We start from the raw sequence: 22370 nt of genomic DNA on the forward strand, positions 1-22370 counted from the left end.
GGATACAACACAATGCCATCTATCTATCAGTAGGATACAACACAATGCCATCTATCTATCAGTAGGATACAACACAATGCCATATATCTATCAGTAGGATACAACACAATGCCATATATCAGTAGGATACAGCACAATGCCATCTATCTATCAGTAGGATACAACACAATGCCATATATCTATCAGTAGGATACAGCACAATGCCATCTTCCTGTACAGTTCAGCTAAGTGGAGCCTCCCTGTATGTAGACTGCTGTAGCTCCAGCTTTTATGAGTCAGGTGGTGGTGAACTCGTACAATGATCATGACTTCTATTGGCTTTGAGGATTCTCATTGACTCTGGAGGGAGCAATCAGGGTTCTAGTGATTGGAGGGAGGGAGAGAGGGAGGGAGGGAGCAAGGGCGGGAGGGAGGGAGCGAAGGAGGGAGGGAGCGAGGGAGGGAGGGAGGGAGGGAGGGAGGGAGGGAGGGAGGGAGGGTATACTCTAGTATTGCACCAGAAGGCTTCAGGCTTACACAAACCATCTCCCTCTCTCTACAGTCAACAGTAAACCCCAACACCATCTCCCTCTCTCTACAGTCAACAGTAAACCCCAACACCATCTCCCTCTCTCTACAGTCAACAGTAAACCCCACACCATCTCCCTCTCTCTACAGTCAACAGTAAACCCCACACCATCTCCCTCTCTCTACAGTCAACAGTAAACCCCAACACCATCTCCCTCTCTCTACAGTCAACAGTAAACCCCAACACCATCTCCCTCTCTCTCCAGTCAACAGTAAACCCCACACCATCTCCCTCTCTCTCCAGTCAACAGTAAACCCCACACCATCTCCCTCTCTCTACAGTCAACAGTAAACCCCACACCATCTCCCTCTCTCTACAGTCAACAGTAAACCCCAACACCATCTCCCTCTCTCTACAGTCAACAGTAAACCCCACACCATCTCCCTCTCTCTACAGTCAACAGTAAACCCCCAGGGTTAGGCTTTCCTTAATCGCTCTCTTTGCTACGCTAGCTAGGTAGCTAGCTACTTTTTTAAAAACTTGTTACAGCCCCAGATGCATTACTGCAATCGGCCATTGCTCTGACAAGACATTATGGATGTGTTTTTGCTGATGTTTTAGAGACATACAGTATGCTGACCTGTTAAAAAAAAACACACCCAATTCAGATGCTTAGATAGCAAGATGCTGTGGTGATGAACATCAAAATCAGTCATTTTAATGATTCAGATCTCCATAAGGAGGCTCCTTGTGGGTAAAGTATTGCTGACGATTCAACCGTCTACGCATCAGCAGCCACAGCTAATGAAGTCACTGAAAACGCCCTTAACAAAGAGTTGCAGTCTGTTTTGGAAACGGGTTAGTCAGTAATAAACTGGTCCTTGAACATCTCTCTACAACTAAGAGCGTTTGTATTTGGTACAAATCATTAACCTGAGTTCTGGACCTCGGCTGGATCCGGTCATAGAAGGGTGTGGCTGTCGAACAAGTTGAGGAGGCTAAATTACTTGGTGATACCTTAAGGTTGTAAAATGTCTTGTTCAAAAATGTTAATATTCAATGGTTGTAAAGATGGGGAGAGGTCTGTCCGTAAGAGGTCTGTCCGTAAGAGGTCTGTCCGTAAGAGGTCTGTCCGTAAGAGGTCTGTCCGTAAGAGGTCTGTCCGTAAGAGGTCTGTCCGTAAGAGGTCTGTCCGTAAGAGGTCTGCCCGTAAGAGGTCTGTCCGTAAGAGGTCTGTCCGTAAGAGGTCTGTCCGTAAGAGGTCTGTCTGTTAGAGGTCTGTCTGTAAGAGGTCTGTCCGTAAGAGGTCTGTCCGTAAGAGGTATGTCCGTAAGAGGTCTGTCCGTAAGAGGTCTGTCTGTAAGATGTCTGTCTGTAAGAGGTCTGACCGTAAGAGGTCTGTCCGTAAGAGGTCTGTCCGTAAGAGGTCTGTCCGTAAGAGGTCTGTCCGTAAGAGGTCTGTCTGTAAGAGGTCTGTACGTAAGAGGTTTGTCCGTAAGAGGTCTGTCCGTAAAAGGTCTGTCCGTAAGAGGTCTGTCCGTAAGAGGTCTGTCCGTAAGAGGTTTGTCCGTAAGAGGTCTGTCCGTAAGAGGTCTGTCCTTAAGAGGTCTGTCCGTAAGAGGTCTGTCCGTAAGAGGTTTGTCCGTAAGAGGTCTGTCCGTAGTAAGAGGTCGGTCTGTAAGAGGTCTGTCCGTAAGAGGTCTGTCCGTAAGAGGTCTGTCTGTAAGAGGTCTGTCCGTAAGAGGTCTGTCTGTAAGAGGTCTGTCTGTAAGAGGTCTGTCCGTAAGAGGTCTGTACGTAAGAGGTCTGTCCGTAAGAGGTCTGTCCGTAAGAGGTCTGTCCGTAAGAGGTCTGTCTGTAAGAGGTCTGTACTTAAGAGGTTTGTCCGTAAGAGGTTTGTCCGTAAGAGGTCTGTCCGTAGTAAGAGGTCTGTCCGTAAGAGGTCTGTCCGTAAGAGGTCTGTCCGTAAGAGGTCTGTCCGTAAGAGGTCTGTCTGTAAGAGGTTTGTCCGTAAGAGGTCTGTCCGTAAGAGGTCTGTCCGTAAGAGGTTTGTCCGTGAGAGGTCTGTCCGTAAGAGGTCTGTCCGTAAGAGGTCTGTCTGTAAGAGGTCTGTCCGTAAGAGGTCTGTCTGTAGTAAGAGGTCTGTCCGTAGTAAGAGGTCTGTCTGTAAGAGGTCTGTCCGTAAGAGGTCTGTCCGTAAGAGGTCTGTCCGTAAGAGGTCTGTCCGTAGTAAGAGGTCTGTCCGTAGTAAGAGGTCTGTCCGTAGTAAGAGGTCTGTCTGTAAGAGGTCTGTCCGTAAGAGCGCTGTCCGTAAGAGGTCTGTCCGTAGTAAGAGATCTGTCCGTAAGAGGTCTGTCGTAAGAGGTCTGTCCGTAAGAGGTCTGTCCGTAAGAGGTCTGTCCGTAATCAAGACATGTTCTGCTTTCACACCAAGTCCTGCAGGCTCTAGTTTTGTCTTATCTTAATTACTGTCCAGTCGTGTGGTCCAGTGCTGTAAGGAAACACCTAGTTAAGCTGCAGTTGGCCCAGAACAGAGAGGCACGTCTTGCTCTTCATTGTAATCAGAGGGCTGATATTAATACTATACCAGTCTCTCTCTCTTGGTTAAGAGTTGAGGAGAGACCGACTGCGTCACTTCTTGTTTTTATAAGAAACATTCAAGTGTTGGAAAATCCCAAAGTGTTTGCAGCGTCAAGCTACCCACATCTCTGACACACACACTTACCCCACCAGACATGCCACCAGGGGTCTTTTCACAGTCCCCCCAGCAGACATGCCACCAGGGGTCTTTTCACAGTCCCCCCACCAGACATGCCACCAGGGGTCTTTTCACAGTCCCCCCAGCAGACATGCCACCGGGGGTCTTTTCACAGTCCCCCCACCAGACATGCCACCAGGGGTCTTTTTACAGTCCCCCCAGCAGACATGCCACCGGGGGTCTTTTCACAGTCCCCCCACCAGACATGCCACCAGGGGTCTTTTCACAGTTCCTCAAATCCAGAACCAATTCAAGAAAGCGTACAGTATTATACAGAGACATTACTGCATGGAACTCCCTTCCATCTCATACTGCTCAAATGAACCTGGTTTCAAAACACCTCACGGCACAACGTCTCTCCCCTATTTGACCTAGATAGTCTGTGTCTGTGTGTTGGTATGTAGGCTACGTGTGCCTTCTGTCAAAAATAAATACATATATATATGTAGTTCTGTCCTTGAGCTGTTCTTGTCTTTTACCGTTGTGTATCATGTCGGGTTTCATGTTCTGTGTGTGGACCTCTGTTGCTTTTGCAACAGCTACTGGGGATCCTAATGTAAATCATAAAAAGGAGATGATCAAGGACTCAGTATCCTAATGAAAGTCGTGAAAAGGAGATGATCAAGGACTCAGTATCCTAATGAAAGTCTTAAAAGGAGATGATCAAGGACTCAGTATCCTAATGAAAATTGTGAAAAGGAGATGATCAAGGACTCAGTATCCTAATGAAAGTCGTGAAAAGGAGATGATCAAGGACTCAGTATCCTAATGAAAATTGTGAAAAGGAGATGATCAAGGACTCAGTATCCTAATGAAAGTCGTGAAAAGGAGATGATCAAGGACTCAGTATCCTAATGAAAGTCTTAAAAGGAGATGATCAAGGACTCAGTATCCTAATGAAAGTCGTGAAAAGGAGATGATCAAGGACTCAGTATCCTAATGAAAGTCATGAAAAGGAGATGATCAAGGACTCAGTATCCTAATGAAAGTCTTAAAAGGAGATGATCAAGGACTCAGTATCCTAATGAAAGTCGTGAAAAGGAGATGATCAAGGACTCAGTATCCTAATGAAAGTCTTAAAAGGAGATGATCAAGGACTCAGTATCCTAATGAAAGTCGTGAAAAGGAGATGATCAAGGACTCAGTATCCTAATGAAAGTCGTGAAAAGGAGATGATCAAGGACTCAGTATCCTAATGAAAGTCGTAAAAAGGAGATGATCACGGACTCAGTAAATAGTAAAAAGGGGAAGATCATATTTTTTTTGCTTTTCTTTCATGTTTTTTTCCAGTTTTAAACACCATTTTTTACATTGAAGAACGTTTACTTTGCCCCTGTGAGGGAGGAGAATGTGGCCTAAGCCGTCCCAAGATCACAGGGCATAAACATTCCAGCGGGAAAAGTAGACGACACAACATTTCATGACAGGCTTTTACCACAACAATAACAAATACAAAATAAAAACCTTCCAGCATACAGCATACGTTTGCCGCTTGGACCACAGATAAGAATGAGTTTCCTAATTTTTCTTAAAACTCTGTAACAACACACAAGTTAGTCCACAAACGTTTCTCCTTGTAAAGGAACAGTGAGACCCAGAGAGCCCAGGCAGTATGTCTTCCATGTTTATGGGACTGAGGAAGCCCAAGGCTTAGGTTTGCCTACCGTGGATAATTAATCTCCTATAAAAAGCAGAAAGGCTATTGTTTTGAAATATGACAGTAAACATAGTTTTTGACAGAATAATTAAAGATAAAAGGACAAACAGAGACGCTGTTACTGTAATGATATTCAAAATGAATGGAAAGATGCAAAGTGCTGCCTGCATATGAGCATGGTGGGCTGTGGATGGACGTTACTGAATAAATCAACCCCTTCTAATGTTATAACTAATGTCTCTAGTATGGACATGACAGAATATAGAGTCTCCTTCTAATGTTATAACTAATGTCCTCTAGTATGGACATGAAAGAATATAGACACTCCTAATGTTATAACTAATGTCTCTAGTATGGACATGAAAGAATATAGAGTATCCTTCTAATGTTATAACTAATGTCTCTAGTATGGACATGAAAGAATATAGAGTATCCTTCTAATGTTATAACTAATGTCTCTAGTATGGACATGACAGAATATAGAGTCCCCTTCTAATGTTATAACTAATGTCTCTAGTATGGACATGAAAGAATATAGACACTCCTAATGTTATAACTAATGTCTCTAGTATGGACATGAAAGAATATAGAGTATCCTTCTAATGTTATAACTAATGTCTCTAGTATGGACATGACAGAATATAGAGTATCCTTCTAATGTTATAACTAATGTCTCTAGAATGGACATGACAGAATATAGACACTCCTAATGTTATAACTAATGTCTCTAGTATGGACATGACAGAATATAGTCTCCTTCTAATGTTATAACTAATGTCTCTAGTATGGACATGAAAGAATATAGACACTCCTAATGTTATAACTAATGTCTCTAGTATGGACATGAAAGAATATAGAGTATCCTTCTAATGTTATAACTAATGTCTCTAGTATGGACATGACAGAATATAGAGTCTCCTTCTAATGTTATAACTAATGTCTCTAGTATGGACATGAAAGAATATAGACACTCCTAATGTTATAACTAATGTCTCTAGTATGGACATGAAAGAATATAGAGTATCCTTCTAATGTTATAACTAATGTCTCTAGTATGGACATGACAGAATATAGAGTCTCCTTCTAATGTTATAACTAATGTCTCTAGTATGGACATGAAAGAATATAGACACTCCTAATGTTATAACTAATGTCTCTAGTATGGACATGACAGAATATAGAGTCTCCTTCTAATGTTATAACTAATGTCTCTAGTATGGACATGACAGAATATAGAGTCTCCTTCTAATGTTATAACTAATGTCTCTAGTATGGACATGACAGAATATAGAGTCTCCTTCTAATGTTATAACTAATGTCTCTAGTATGGACATGACAGAATATAGAGTCTCCTTCTAATGTTATAACTAATGTCTCTAGTATGGACATGAAAGAATATAGACACTCCTAATGTTATAACTAATGTCTCTAGTATGGACATGAAAGAATATAGAGTATCCTTCTAATGTTATAACTAATGTCTCTAGTATGGACATGACAGAATATAGAGTCTCCTTCTAATGTTATAACTAATGTCTCTAGTATGGACATGAAAGAATATAGAGTATCCTTCTAATGTTATAACTAATGTCTCTAGTATGGACATGAAAGAATATAGACACTCCTAATGTTATAACTAATGTCTCTAGTATGGACATGAAAGAATATAGAGTATCCTTCTAATGTTATAACTAATGTCTCTAGTATGGACATGACAGAATATAGAGTCTCCTTCTAATGTTATAACTAATGTCTCTAGTATGGACATGAAAGAATATAGAGTATCCTTCTAATGTTATAACTAATGTCTCTAGTATGGACATGACAGAATATAGAGTCTCCTTCTAATGTTATAACTAATGTCTCTAGTATGGACATGAAAGAATATAGACACTCCTAATGTTATAACTAATGTCTCTAGTATGGACATGACAGAATATAGAGTCTCCTTCTAATGTTATAACTAATGTCTCTAGTATGGACATGACAGAATATAGAGTCTCCTTCTAATGTTATAACTAATGTCTCTAGTATGGACATGAAAGAATATAGACACTCCTAATGTTATAACTAATGTCTCTAGTATGGACATGAAAGAATATAGAGTATCCTTCTAATGTTATAACTAATGTCTCTAGTATGGACATGACAGAATATAGAGTCTCCTTCTAATGTTATAACTAATGTCTCTAGTATGGACATGACAGAATATAGAGTCCCCTTCTAATGTTATAACTAATGTCTCTAGTATGGACATGAAAGAATATAGACACTCCTAATGTTATAACTAATGTCTCTAGTATGGACATGAAAGAATATAGAGTATCCTTCTAATGTTATAACTAATGTCTCTAGTATGGACATGACAGAATATAGAGTATCCTTCTAATGTTATAACTAATGTCTCTAGAATGGACATGACAGAATATAGACACTCCTAATGTTATAACTAATGTCTCTAGTATGGACATGAAAGAATATAGAGTATCCTTCTAATGTTATAACTAATGTCTCTAGTATGGACATGACAGAATATAGAGTATCCTTCTAATGTTATAACTAATGTCTCTAGTATGGACATGACAGAATATAGACACTCCTAATGTTATAACTAATGTATCTAGTATGGGCATGGCAGAATATAGAGTCTCCTTCTAATGTTATAACTAATGTCTCTAGTATGGACATCCTAATGTTATAACTAATGTCCTCTAGTATAGATGACAGAATATAGAGTCTCCTTCTAATGTTATAACTAATGTCTCTAGTATGAACTGACTGCATAATAACATTATAACAGCATGTACAGCATCAGTCTGTCAGTAGTGTTATAATAGTATAACAGCATGTACAGTCCATCAGTCTGTCAGTAGTGTTATAATAGTATAACAGCATGTACAGTCCATCAGTCTGTCAGTAGTGTTATAATAGTATAATAGAATGTACAGTCCATCAGACTGTCAGTAGTGTTATAATAGCATGTACAGTCCATCAGTCTGTCAGTAGTGTTATAATAGTATAACAGCATGTACAGTCCATCAGTCTGTCAGTAGTGTTATAATAGTGTGTACAGTCCATCAGTCTGTCAGTAGTGTTCTAACAGCATGTACAGTCCATCAGACTGTCAGTAGTGTTATAATAGTATAACAGCATGTACAGCATCAGACTGTCAGTAGTGTTATAATAGCATGTACAGTCCATCAGTTTTTCAGTAGTGTTATAATAGTATAACAGCATGTACAGTCCATCAGTCTGTCAGTAGTGTTATAATAGTGTGTACAGTCCATCAGTCTGTCAGTAGTGTTCTAACAGCATGTACAGTCCATCAGACTGTCAGTAGTGTTATAATAGTATAACAGCATGTACAGCATCAGACTGTCAGTAGTGTTATAATAGTATAACAGCATGTACAGTCCATCAGTCTGTCAGTAGTGTTATAATAGTGTGTACAGTCCATCAGTCTGTCAGTAGTGTTCTAACAGCATGTACAGTCCATCAGACTGTCAGTAGTGTTATAATAGTATAACCGCATGTACAGCATCAGACTGTCAGTAGTGTTATAATAGCATGTACAGTCCATCAGTCTGTCAGTAGTGTTATAATAGTATAACAGCATGTACAGTCCATCAGTCTGTCAGTAGTGTTATAATAGTGTGTACAGTCCATCAGTCTGTCAGTAGTGTTCTAACAGCATGTACAGTCCATCAGACTGTCAGTAGTGTTATAATAGTATAACAGCATGTACAGTCCATCAGTCTGTCAGTAGTGTTATAATAGTGTGTACAGTCCATCAGTCTGTCAGTAGTGTTCTAACAGCATGTACAGTCCATCAGACTGTCAGTAGTGTTATAATAGTATAACAGCATGTACAGCATCAGACTGTCAGTAGTGTTATAATAGTATAACAGCATGTACAGTCCATCAGTCTGTCAGTAGTGTTATAATAGTATAACCGCATGTACAGCATCAGACTGTCAGTAGTGTTATAATAGCATGTACAGTCCATCAGTCTGTCAGTAGTGTTATAATAGTATAACAGCATGTACAGTCCATCAGTCTGTCAGTAGTGTTATAATAGTGTGTACAGTCCATCAGTCTGTCAGTAGTGTTCTAACAGCATGTACAGTCCATCAGACTGTCAGTAGTGTTATAATAGTATAACAGCATGTACAGCATCAGACTGTCAGTAGTGTTATAATAGCATGTACAGTCCATCAGTTTTTCAGTAGTGTTATAATAGTATAACAGCATGTACAGTCCATCAGTCTGTCAGTAGTGTTATAATAGTGTGTACAGTCCATCAGTCTGTCAGTAGTGTTCTAACAGCATGTACAGTCCATCAGACTGTCAGTAGTGTTATAATAGTATAACAGCATGTACAGCATCAGACTGTCAGTAGTGTTATAATAGTATAACAGCATGTACAGTCCATCAGTCTGTCAGTAGTGTTATAATAGTGTGTACAGTCCATCAGTCTGTCAGTAGTGTTCTAACAGCATGTACAGTCCATCAGACTGTCAGTAGTGTTATAATAGTATAACCGCATGTACAGCATCAGACTGTCAGTAGTGTTATAATAGCATGTACAGTCCATCAGTCTGTCAGTAGTGTTATAATAGTATAACAGCATGTACAGTCCATCAGTCTGTCAGTAGTGTTATAATAGTGTGTACAGTCCATCAGTCTGTCAGTAGTGTTCTAACAGCATGTACAGTCCATCAGACTGTCAGTAGTGTTATAATAGTATAACAGCATGTACAGTCCATCAGTCTGTCAGTAGTGTTATAATAGTGTGTACAGTCCATCAGTCTGTCAGTAGTGTTCTAACAGCATGTACAGTCCATCAGACTGTCAGTAGTGTTATAATAGTATAACAGCATGTACAGCATCAGACTGTCAGTAGTGTTATAATAGTATAACAGCATGTACAGTCCATCAGTCTGTCAGTAGTGTTATAATAGTGTGTACAGTCCATCAGTCTGTCAGTAGTGTTCTAACAGCATGTACAGTCCATCAGACTGTCAGTAGTGTTATAATAGTATAACCGCATGTACAGCATCAGACTGTCAGTAGTGTTATAATAGCATGTACAGTCCATCAGTCTGTCAGTAGTGTTATAATAGTATAACAGCATGTACAGTCCATCAGTCTGTCAGTAGTGTTATAATAGTGTGTACAGTCCATCAGTCTGTCAGTAGTGTTCTAACAGCATGTACAGTCCATCAGACTGTCAGTAGTGTTATAATAGTATAACAGCATGTACAGCATCAGACTGTCAGTAGTGTTATAACAGCATGTACAGTCCATCAGTCTGTCAGTAGTGTTATAATAGTGTGTACAGTCCATCAGTCTGTCAGTAGTGTTATAACAGCATGTACAGTCCATCAGTCTGTTAGTAGTGTTATAATAGTATAACAGCACGTACAGTCCATCAGACTGTCAGTAGTGTTATAATAGTATAACAGCATGTACAGCATCAGACTGTCAGTAGTGTTATAACAGCATGTACAGTCCATCAGTCTGTCAGTAGTGTTATAATAGTGTGTACAGTCCATCAGTCTGTCAGTAGTGTTATAATAGCATGTACAGTCCATCAGTCTGTCAGTAGTGTTATAATAGTATAACAGCATGTACAGTCCATCAGTCTGTCAGTAGTGTTATAATAGTGTGTACAGTCCATCAGACTGTCAGTAGTGTTATAATAGCATGTACAGTCCATCAGTCTGTCAGTAGTGTTATAATAGTGTGTACAGTCCATCAGTCTGTCAGTAGTGTTATAATAGTGTGTACAGTCCATCAGTCTGTCAGTAGTGTTATAATAGGATACCATCATGTACAGTCCATCAGTCTGTCAGTAGTGTTATAATAGTGTGTACAGTCCATCAGTCTGTCAGTAGTGTTATAATAGTGTGTACAGTCCATCAGTCTGTCAGTAGAGTTATAACAGCATGTACAGTCCATCAGTCTGTCAGTAGTGTTATAATAGTATAACAGCATGTACAGTCCATCAGTCTGTCAGTAGTGTTATAATAGTGTGTACAGTCCATCAGTCTGTCAGTAGTGTTATAATAGTATAACAGCATGTACAGTCCATCAGTCTGTCAGTAGTGTTATAATAGTGTTTACAGTCCATCAGTCTGTCAGTGGTGTTATAATAGTGTGTACAGTCCATCAGTCTGTCAGTAGTGTTATAATAGTATAACAGCATGTACAGTCCATCAGTCTGTCAGTAGTGTTATAATAGTGTTTACAGTCCATCAGTATGTCAGTAGTGTTATAATAGTGTGTACAGTCCATCAGTCTGTCAGTAGTGTTATAATAGTGTGTACAGTCCATCAGTCTGTCAGTAGTGTTATAATAGTGTGTACAGTCCATCAGTCTGTCAGTAGTGTTATAATAGTATAACAGCATGTACAGCATCAGACTGTCAGTAGTGTTATAATAGCATGTACAGTCCATCAGTCTGTCAGTAGTGATATAATAGTATAACAGCATGTACAGTCCATCAGTCTGTCAGTAGTGTTATAACAGCATGTACAGTCCATCAGTCTGTCAGTAGTGTTATAATAGTATAACAGCATGTACAGTCCATCAGTCTGTCAGTAGTGTTATAATAGTGTGTACAGTCCATCAGTCTGTCAGTAGTGATATAATAGTATAACAGCATGTACAGTCCATCAGTCTGTCAGTAGTGTTATAATAGTGTTTACAGTCCATCAGTCTGTCAGTAGTGTTATAATAGTGTGTACAGTCCATCAGTCTGTCAGTAGTGTTATAATAGTATAACATCATGTACAGTCCATCAGTCTGTCAGTAGTGTTATAATAGTGTTTACAGTCCATCAGTCGGTCAGTAGTGTTATAATAGTGTTTACAGTCCATCAGTCTGTCAGTAGTGTTATAATAGTGTGTACAGTCCATCAGTCTGTCAGTAGTGTTATAATAGTGTGTACAGTCCATCAGTCTGTCAGTAGTGTTCTAACAGCATGTACAGTCCATCAGTCTGTCAGTAGTGTTATAATAGTATAACAGCATGTACAGTCCATCAGTCTGTCAGTAGTGTTATAATAGTGTTTACAGTCCATCAGACTGTCAGTAGTGTTATAATAGTGTTTACAGTCCATCAGTCTGTCAGTAGTGTTATAATAGCATGTACAGTCCATCAGTCTGTCAGTAGTGTTATAACAGCATGTACAGTCCATCAGTCTGTCAGTAGTGTTATAATAGTGTTTACAGTCCATCAGTCTGTCAGTAGTGTTATAATAGTGTGTACAGTCCATCAGTCTGTCAGTAGTGTTATAATAGTGTTTACAGTCCATCAGTATGTCAGTAGTGTTATAATAGTGTTTACAGTCCATCAGTCTGTCAGTAGTGTTATAACAGCATGTACAGTCCATCAGTCTGTTAGTAGTGTTATAATAGTGTGTACAGTCCATCAGTCTGTCAGTAGTGTTATAATAGTGTTTACAGTCCATCAGTCTGTCAGTAGTGATATAATAGTATAACAGCATGTACAGCATCAGACTGTCAGTAGTGTTATAATAGCATGTACAGTCCATCAGTCTGTCAGTAGTGTTATAATAGTGTTTACAGTCCATCAGTCTGTCAGTAGTGTTATAATAGTGTTTACAGTCCATCAGTCTGTCAGTAGTGTTATAATAGTATAACAGCATGTACAGAATCAGACTGTCAGTAGTGTTATAATAGCATGTACAGTCCATCAGTCTGTCAGTAGTGTTATAATAGTGTGTACAGTCCATCAGTATGTCAGTAGTGTTATAACAGCATCTACAGTCCATCAGTCTGTCAGTAGTGTTATAATAGTATAACATCATGTACAGTCCATCAGTCTGTCAGTAGTGTTATAACAGCATGTACAGTCCATCAGTATGTCAGTAGTGTTCTAATAGTATAACAGCATGTACAGTCCATCAGTCTGTCAGTAGTGTTATAATAGTATAACAGCATGCACAGTCCATCAGTCTGTCAGTAGTGTTATAACAGCATGTACAGTCCATCAGTCTGTCAGTAGTGTTATAATAGTGTTTACAGTCCATCAGTCTGTCAGTAGTGTTATAATAGCATGTACAGTCCATCAGTCTGTCATTAGTGTTATAATAGTGTTTACAGTCCATCATTCTGTCAGTAGTGTTATAATAGTATAACAGCATGTACAGTCCATCAGTCTGTCAGTAGTGTTATAATAGTGTGTACAGTCCATCAGTCTGTCAGTAGTGTTATAATAGCATGTACAGTCCATCAGTCTGTCAGTAGTGTTATAATAGTGTGTACAGTCCATCAGTCTGTCAGTAGTGTTATAATAGTATAATAGTGTTTACAGTCCATCAGTCTGTCAGTAGTGTTACAATAGCATGTACAGTCCATCAGTCTGTCAGTAGTGTTATAATAGTGTGTACAGTCCATCAGTCTGTCAGTAGTGTTATAATAGTGTGTACAGTCCATCAGTCTGTCAGTAGTGTTATAATAGTGTGTACAGTCCATCAGTCTGTCATTAGTGTTATAATAGTATAACAGCATGTACAGTCCATCAGTCTGTCAGTAGTGTTATAATAGTGTTTACAGTCCATCAGTCTGTCAGTAGTGTTACAATAGCATGTACAGTCCATCAGTCTGTCAGTAGTGTTATAATAGTGTGTACAGTCCATCAGTCTGTCAGTAGTGTTATAATAGTGTGTACAGTCCATCAGTCTGTCAGTAGTGTTATAATAGTGTGTACAGTCCATCAGTCTGTCATTAGTGTTATAATAGTATAACAGCATGTACAGTCCATCAGTCTGTCAGTAGTGTTATAATAGTGTGTACAGTCCATCAGTCTGTCAGTAGTGTTCTAACAGCATGTACAGTCCATCAGACTGTCAGTAGTGTTATAATAGTATAACAGCATGCACAGAATCAGACTGTCAGTAGTGTTATAATAGCATGTACAGTCCATCAGTCTGTCAGTAGTGTTATAATAGTATAACAGCATGTACAGTCCATCAGTCTGTCAGTAGTGTTATAATAGTGTGTACAGTCCATCAGACTGTCAGTAGTGTTCTAACAGCATGTACAGTCCATCAGACTGTCAGTAGTGTTATAATAGTATAACAGCATGTACAGCATCAGACTGTCAGTAGTGTTATAATAGCATGTACAGTCCATCAGTCTGTCAGTAGTGTTATAATAGTATAACAGCATGTACAGTCCATCAGTCTGTCAGTAGTGTTATAATAGTGTGTACAGTCCATCAGTCTGTCAGTAGTGTTATAATAGTGTGTACTGTCCATCAGTCTGTCAGTAGTGTTCTAACAGCATGTACAGTCCATCAGTCTGTCAGTAGTGTTATAACAGCATGTACAGTCCATCAGTCTGTCAGTAGTGTTATAATAGTGTGTACAGTCCATCAGTCTGTCAGTAGTGTTATAATAGTGTGTACAGTCCATCAGTCTGTCAGTAGTGTTATAATAGTGTGTACAGTCCATCAGTCTGTCAGTAGTTTTATAACAGCATGTACAGTCCATCAGTCTGTCAGTAGTGTTATAATAGTGGTTACAGTCCATCAGTCTGTCAGTAGTGTTATAATAGTGTGTACAGTCCATCAGTCTGTCAGTAGTGTTATAATAGTGTGTACAGTCCATCAGTCTGTCAGTAGTGTTATAACAGCATGTACAGTCCATCAGTCTGTCAGTAGTGTTATAATAGTATAACAGCATGTACAGTCCATCAGTCTGTCAGTAGTGTTATAATAGTATAACAGCATGTACAGTCCATCAGTCTGTCAGTAGTGTTATAATAGTGTTTACAGTCCATCAGTCTGTCAGTAGTGTTATAATAGCATGTACAGTCCATCAGTCTGTCAGTAGTGTTATAACAGCATGTACAGTCCATCAGTCTGTCAGTAGTGTTCTACACAGGATACATCCCAAATGGCACCCTATTCCTGTATAGTGCACTACTTTTGACTAGAGCCCATATATATAAAAGTAGTGCACTACTTTTGACTAGAGGCCATATATATAAAAGTAGTGCACTATATAAGTAATAGGGTGCCTCTCCTGTATCTACAGTACAGAGCACATTAGCAGCATGGCTGAAAACCATTAGCCATCAAAGACTCGCCCTGCTTTTTGTCATGCAAACACCATCAATGACATTAGCATAAGAACATTGGCTGGCAGTGTGTGTGTGTTTTTCTACGGATCCTATTAGACAAATACAATTCAAATGGCTAACAGCAGCAACAACATTCAATATGTGTGTTATTGTCTGTCGGCTGTTTACTCTGTTTCTGTTGGCTAATTAAAATCAACAACAACAAGAAGAACAGCAACAACGGCAACAACAACAGCAGTAACAACAGCAACACCAACAACTACAGCAACACCAACAACGACAACAGCAACACCACCAACAACAACAACAACAGCAGCGACAACAACAGCAGTAACAACAGCAGCAGCAACACCAACAACAACAGCAACAACAACACCAACACCAACAACAACAACAACAACAACAACAACAGCAACAACAACAGCAACAACAACAGCAACAACAACAGCACCAACAACAACAGCAACAGCAACACCAACAACAACAAAAACAGCAAAAACAACAGCCACAACAGCAACACCAACAACAACAACAGCAACACCAACAACAACAAAAACAGCAACAACAACAGCAGCAACAACAACAACAACAGCACCACCAACAACAACAACAACAACAACAACAACAGCAACACCAGTAGCAAGAACAGCAACAATTTCTAAATGTACTTGTTATCAACCCCCTCTGAGTGGCCCTGAATTTATGAGGTGATTTTTTAGCCTGACCTTCCTCTGCCAGCCCAGCTGAGACCAATACATCCCGACCGAGGACACAAACCCAAATGCCACCCTTATTCCTATTTAAAATGCACTCCTTTCAACCAGGGCCCTTCTGGTCAAAAGTAGTTCACTAAATAAGGGAATAGGGTTCAATTCGGGATGTGACCCCTTGACTTCAAGTGTCTGTTTGGTCAAGACACATCAGGGAGGTCCTCTGCCACAGATGTATACTACCGTCATGAGTCCTGAATGGTACCCTATGCCCTTCATAGTGCACTAAATACAGAATGGTTTGCCATTTTAAGAAGCAGACAACACACATAGTCCATGGGTGTTGTTGTAAAGGGATATGATATATTGTCACAGGTAGGGCAAGTTTTCTTTTTCTCTCCCTAGAGCCTCATGCTCCATTCAGCCATTTGTCAGCATTCTGAGCAGTCTAGTCAGCAGCCATGAAGACATGTCGAAATGGGAGCGTTCATTTAAAAACCACGTGGAAGGCAGCTTCTCAAATGGCACCCTAATGGACCCTTATCAGAAGACGTGCACTATGTTGGAAGGGGGCTTGGGGTGGCATTTAGGACACACACAGTGTGTCTGACTCCCTGAGAAGTGGAAGATGGCAACAAAATAATCCTAACTGTCAAGACAGCTTGTCAAACCCGGAGATTAATTCAAGCATGTGTAACAATCATGGAGTTCTTTAGGAAATGTCCCCCTGGCTCGATAAGAGGACATAACTTCAATCCTCTCATCAATTCAGGGCCACTTAGTGAGAGGGATTGATAATAAGGCAGAAATAAAATCAAATAAAATGGAATACCACGTCCATTGAGGAGAAGTTTGTAAGATAGTTAATGATGTACTATGGTGTTGCATTTTGGGTAACAGGAAGTCCATGGAATACCATGTCCATTGAGGACCAGGCCCATTGTTCTGAGACACAGTTCCTCTGTCTTATTAGTAAAACCAGCCCTGTTGTTCTCTGAGACACAGTCCCTCTGTCTTATTAGTAAAACCAGCCCTGTTGTTCTCTGAGACTCAGTCCCTCTGTCTTATTAGTAAAACCAGCCCTGTTGTTCTCTGAGACACAGTCCCTCTGTCTTATTAGTAAAAACCAGCCCTGTTGTTCTCTGAGACTCAGTCCCTCTGTCTTATTAGTAAAAACCAGCCCTGTTGTTCTCTGAGACTCAGTCCCTCTGTCTTATTAGTAAAAACCAGCCCTGTTGTTCTGAGACACAGTCCCACTGTCTTATTAGTAAAACCAGCCCTGTTGTTCTGAGACACAGTCCTTCTGTGTTATTAGTAAAACCAGCCCTGTTGTTCTCTGAGACACAGTTCCTCTGTCTTATTAGTAAAACCAGCCCTGTTGTTCTCTGAGACTCAGTCCCTCTGTCTTATTAGTAAAAACCAGCCCTGTTGTTCTCTGAGACTCAGTCCCTCTGTCTTATTAGTAAAAACCAGCCCTGTTGTTCTGAGACACAGTCCCACTGTCTTATTAGTAAAACCAGCCCTGTTGTTCTGAGACACAGTCCTTCTGTGTTATTAGTAAAACCAGCCCTGTTGTTCTCTGAGACACAGTTCCTCTGTCTTATTAGTAAAACCAGCCCTGTTGTTCTCTGAGACTCAGTCCCTCTGTCTTATTAGTAAAACCAGCCCTGTTGTTCTCTGAGACTCAGTCCCTCTGTCTTATTAGTAAAACCAGCCCTGTTGTTCTCTGATACACAGTCCCTCTGTCTTATTAGTAAAACCAGCCCTGTTGTTCTCTGAGACACAGTCCCTCTGTCTTATTAGTAAAACCAGCCCTGTTGTTCTCTGAGACACAGTCCCTCTGTCTTATTAGTAAAACCAGCCCTGTTGTTCTCTGAGACACAGTCCCTCTGTCTTATTAGTAAAACCAGCCCTGTTGTTCTCTGAGACACAGTCCCTCTGTCTTATTAGTAAAACCAGCCCTGTTGTTCTCTGAGACTCAGTCCCTCTGTCTTATTAGTAAAACCAGCCCTGTTGTTCTCTGAGACACAGTCCCTCTGTCTTATTAGTAAAACCAGCCCTGTTGTTCTCTGAGACACAGTCCCTCTGTCTTATTAGTAAAACCAGCCCTGTTGTTCTCTGAGACACAGTCCCTCTGTCTTATTAGTAAAACCAGCCCTGTTGTTCTCTGAGACACAGTCCCTCTGTCTTATTAGTAAAACCAGCCCTGTTGTTCTCTGAGACACAGTCCCTCTGTCTTATTAGTAAAACCAGCCCTGTTGTTCTCTGAGACACAGTCCCTCTGTCTTATTAGTAAAACCAGCCCTGTTGTTCTCTGAGACTCAGTCCCTCTGTCTTATTAGTAAAAACCAGCCCTGTTGTTCTCTGAGACACAGTCCCTCTGTCTTATTAGTAAAAACCAGCCCTGTTGTTCTGAGACACAGTCCCTCTGTCTTATTAGTAAAACCAGCCCTGTTGTTCTCTGAGACACAGTCCCTCTGTCTTATTAGTAAAACCAGCCCTGTTGTTCTCTGAGACACAGTCCCTCTGTCTTATTAGTAAAAACCAGCCCTGTTGTTCTCTGAGACACAGTCCCTCTGTCTTATTAGTAAAAACCAGCCCTGTTGTTCTCTGAGACACAGTCCCTCTGTCTTATTAGTAAAACCAGCCCTGTTGTTCTCTGAGACACAGTCCCTCTGTCTTATTAGTAAAAACCAGCCCTGTTGTTCTCTGAGACACAGTCCCTCTGTTTTATTAGTAAAAACCAGCCCTGTTGTTCTCTGAGACACAGTCCCTCTGTCTTATTAGTAAAACCAGCCCTGTTGTTCTCTGAGACTCAGTCCCTCTGTCTTATTAGTAAAACCAGCCCTGTTGTTCTCTGAGACACAGTCCCTCTGTCTTATTAGTAAAACCAGCCCTGTTGTTCTCTGAGACACAGTTCCTCTGTCTTATTAGTAAAACCAGCCCTGTTGTTCTCTGAGACACAGTCCCTCTGTCTTATTAGTAAAACCAGCCCTGTTGTTCTCTGAGACACAGTCCCTCTGTCTTATTAGTAAAACCAGCCCTGTTGTTCTCTGAGACACAGTCCCTCTGTCTTATTAGTAAAACCAGCCCTGTTGTTCTCTGAGACACAGTCCCTCTGTCTTATTAGTAAAACCAGCCCTGTTGTTCTCTGAGACACAGTCCCTCTGTCTTATTAGTAAAACCAGCCCTGTTGTTCTCTGAGACACAGTCCCTCTGTCTTATTAGCAAAACCAGCCCTGTTGTTCTCTGAGACACAGTCCCTCTGTCTTATTAGTAAAAACCAGCCCTGTTGTTCTCTGAGACTCAGTCCCTCTGTCTTATTAGTAAAACCAGCCCTGTTGTTCTCTGAGACACAGTCCCTCTGTCTTATTAGTAAAACCAGCCCTGTTGTTCTCTGAGACACAGTCCCTCTGTCTTATTAGTAAAACCAGCCCTGTTGTTCTCTGAGACACAGTCCCTCTGTCTTATTAGTAAAACCAGCCCTGTTGTTCTCTGAGACACAGTCCCTCTGTCTTATTAGTAAAACCAGCCCTGTTGTTCTCTGAGACACAGTCCCTCTGTCTTATTAGTAAAACCAGCCCTGTTGTTCTCTGAGACACAGTCCCTCTGTCTTATTAATGCAATCATATAGAAAGACAACTCTGTTGTTAACATGGAGGAGACCGTAATCACCACGGTTTCTAAATAATGTTTTTCTGTCCTCATCCTGATGTTGTTAACATGGAGGAGACCGTAATCACCACGGTTTCTAAATAATGTTTTTCTGTCCTCATCCTGATGTTGTTAACATGGAGGAGACCGTAATCACCACGGTTTCTAAATAATGTTTTTCTGTCCTCATCCTGATGTTGTTAACATGGAGGAGACCGTAATCACCACGGTTTCTAAATAATGTTTTTCTGTCCTCATCCTGATGTTGTTAACATGGAGGAGACCGTAATCACCACGGTTTCTAAATAATGTTTTTCTGTCCTCATCCTGATGTTGTTAACATGGAGGAGACCGTAATCACCACGGTTTCTAAATAATGTTTTTCTGTCCTCATCCTGATGTTGTTAACATGGAGGAGACCGTAATCACCACGGTTTCTAAATAATGTTTTTCTGTCCTCATCCTGATGTTGTTAACATGGAGGAGACCGTAATCACCACGGTTTCTAAATAATGTTTTTCTGTCCTCATCCTGATGTTGTTAACATGGAGGAGACCGTAATCACCACGGTTTCTAAATAATATTTTTCTGTCCTCATCCTGATGTTGTTAACATGGAGGAGACCGTAATCACCACGGTTTCTAAATAATGTTTTTCTGTCCTCATCCTGATGTTGTTAACATGGAGGAGACCGTAATCACCACGGTTTCTAAATAATGTTTTTCTGTCCTCATCCTGATGTTGTTAACATGGAGGAGACCGTAATCACCACGGTTTCTAAATAATGTTTTTCTGTCCTCATCCTGATGTTGTTAACATGGAGGAGACCGTAATCACCACGGTTTCTAAATAATGTTTTTCTGTCCTCATCCTGATGTTGTTAACATGGAGGAGACCGTAATCACCACGGTTTCTAAATAATGTTTTTCTGTCCTCATCCTGATGTTGTTAACATGGAGGAGACCGTAATCACCACGGTTTCTAAATAATGTTTTTCTGTCCTCATCCTGATGTTGTTAACATGGAGGAGACCGTAATCACCACGGTTTCTAAATAATGTTTTTCTGTCCTCATCCTGATGTTGTTAACATGGAGGAGACCGTAATCACCACGGTTTCTAAATAATGTTTTTCTGTCCTCATCCTGATGTTGTTAACATGGAGGAGACCGTAATCACCACGGTTTCTAAATAATGTTTTTCTGTCCTCATCCTGATGTTGTTAACATGGAGGAGACCGTAATCACCACGGTTTCTAAATAATGTTTTTCTGTCCTCATCCTGATGTTGTTAACATGGAGGAGACCGTAATCACCACGGTTTCTAAATAATGTTTTTCTGTCCTCATCCTGATGTTGTTAACATGGAGGAGACCGTAATCACCACGGTTTCTAAATAATGTTTTTCTGTCCTCATCCTGATGTTGTTAACATGGAGGAGACCGTAATCACCACGGTTTCTAAATAATGTTTTTCTGTCCTCATCCTGATGTTGTTAACATGGAGGAGACCGTAATCACCACGGTTTCTAAATAATGTTTTTCTGTCCTCATCCTGATGTTGTTAACATGGAGGAGACCGTAATCACCACGGTTTCTAAATAATGTTTTTCTGTCCTCATCCTGATGTTGTTAACATGGAGGAGACCGTAATCACCACGGTTTCTAAATAATGTTTTTCTGTCCTCATCCTGATGTTGTTAACATGGAGGAGACCGTAATCACCACGGTTTCTAAATAATGTTTTTCTGTCCTCATCCTGATGTTGTTAACATGGAGGAGACCGTAATCACCACGGTTTCTAAATAATGTTTTTCTGTCCTCATCCTGATGTTGTTAACATGGAGGAGACCGTAATCACCACGGTTTCTAAATAATGTTTTTCTGTCCTCATCCTGATGTTGTTAACATGGAGGAGACCGTAATCACCACGGTTTCTAAATAATGTTTTTCTGTCCTCATCCTGATGTTGTTAACATGGAGGAGACCGTAATCACCACGGTTTCTAAATAATGTTTTTCTGTCCTCATCCTGATGTTGTTAACATGGAGGAGACCGTAATCACCACGGTTTCTAAATAATGTTTTTCTGTCCTCATCCTGATGTTGTTAACATGGAGGAGACCGTAATCACCACGGTTTCTAAATAATGTTTTTCTGTCCTCATCCTGATGTTGTTAACATGGAGGAGACCGTAATCACCACGGTTTCTAAATAATGTTTTTCTGTCCTCATCCTGATTGGCCAAATCGTCTCTAGGTCGGTAACCTGCGGTCAGTGAGCCGACATGTCACAGTACTGTAGCTGGCGGAGGGATAACTATTGTGTTTCTCCTGGGACTCTTCCTCCACCTCATTAGTAGTTACCAGTTTGTCTTTGACCCTTCACTTGACCTGTTGTGGGTTTTTGTTTTTGGTTTGACTTTATCCTGAATATCCAAATGTTCTCTGAGTCGGTAAAAAGGTGAGGTCAGTTATAATCACAGCTTTTTGTTTCTCCCGAGACACAAATTCCTCCACCTCGTTAGTAAAGCCCGACGTAGAGCCACCATCTTGTTGCTGAAAATGTAGCTATAGTTTACTACATGCGTAGGAGACATATAACCACCGTGGTTTCTGTTAAGGCTTTCTGTCCGCATCCTGAATGATCAAATCTTGGTAATGTGAGGTGGTGTCAGTAGTTATAATACAGTGGACTGGAGTTGAACTATTATCTTGTGTTTCCTGTAAAGCAGAATACCTCCTACTTCCTCAGTAGAGCCACATATACAGTAGAAACACCGCACTGTTCTGTTGCAGTTCACTACATTACCTATAGCAGCTGAACAACAGCAACCATGGTCTATGGGACATTATGAGACAGCAGCACAAACTGCAGAGAGACAGAGAGAGATAGGGAGAGGGAGAGAGAGAGAGATGGAGGGAGGGAGAAAGAGAGAGAGAGGGAGAGAGGGAAGGGAAAGAGAAGGAGAGAGAG

General features: G+C 40.5%; 1 protein-coding gene across 1 annotated transcript in view; it reads right to left on the reverse strand.

Annotated features, from left to right (window-relative positions):
- LOC139405583 (CUB and sushi domain-containing protein 3-like) overlaps positions 1 to 22370 on the reverse strand; it is a 493337-nt gene that overhangs the window by 275338 nt on the left and 195629 nt on the right. The gene's annotated exons all lie outside the window — the stretch shown is intronic.

This window comes from Oncorhynchus clarkii, chromosome 3, assembly GCF_045791955.1.
Source record: "Oncorhynchus clarkii lewisi isolate Uvic-CL-2024 chromosome 3, UVic_Ocla_1.0, whole genome shotgun sequence".
NCBI lineage: Eukaryota > Metazoa > Chordata > Actinopteri > Salmoniformes > Salmonidae > Oncorhynchus > Oncorhynchus clarkii.